Genomic DNA, 476 nt, shown 5'->3' with positions numbered 1-476 from the left:
AATAATAAATTATGCGATTGGAATAATAATAATAATAATTTCCATGTTTTGGCAACAAAATTCTTACGTCGAATGGAAATGAACGATTCGCTGCCATTAATTAGGTACATCGAACAGGTGATGAGAAATTTAATTATTACCTTTAATTAATTATTTATTTATTACCTTACAAAGTTAATTGTTTTTAGTACACCTGGTCGAAAGCTGCGGTGTCCGAGTGGTTAAGGAGTTGGACTTGAAATCCAATGGGCTGGCCCGCGCAGGTTCGAATCCTGTCCGCAGCGTACCTTTTTTTTTCGTTTCGAATGAGTATCACTCCGTTAATAATAATAATAATAATAATAAATTAATTAAAAATTTTAAATATTTGACTTGGCTTTAAACCTCCTGTAATTTTGTTCAGGCGACTAATTTTTTTTTTAACGTGACTGGGGGGGGGAATCGAATTTTGACGATGGAGCAAAGAATAATTTATT

General features: G+C 32.8%; 1 non-coding gene across 1 annotated transcript; it reads left to right on the top strand.

Annotated features, from left to right (window-relative positions):
* Positions 1-203: 203 nt before the first annotated feature.
* Phum_PHUM408350 lies at positions 204-284 on the top strand. The gene has a single exon. It is a non-coding gene; the product is annotated as a tRNA-Ser (tRNA).
* The last annotated feature ends 192 nt before the right edge of the window (positions 285-476 follow it).

This window comes from Pediculus humanus, genomic scaffold, assembly GCF_000006295.1.
Source record: "Pediculus humanus corporis 1103172108100 genomic scaffold, whole genome shotgun sequence".
Classification (NCBI taxonomy): domain Eukaryota; kingdom Metazoa; phylum Arthropoda; class Insecta; order Psocodea; family Pediculidae; genus Pediculus; species Pediculus humanus.
Note: the sequence above shows the minus strand (reverse complement) of the source record. Positions and strands in the feature narration are given on the sequence as shown.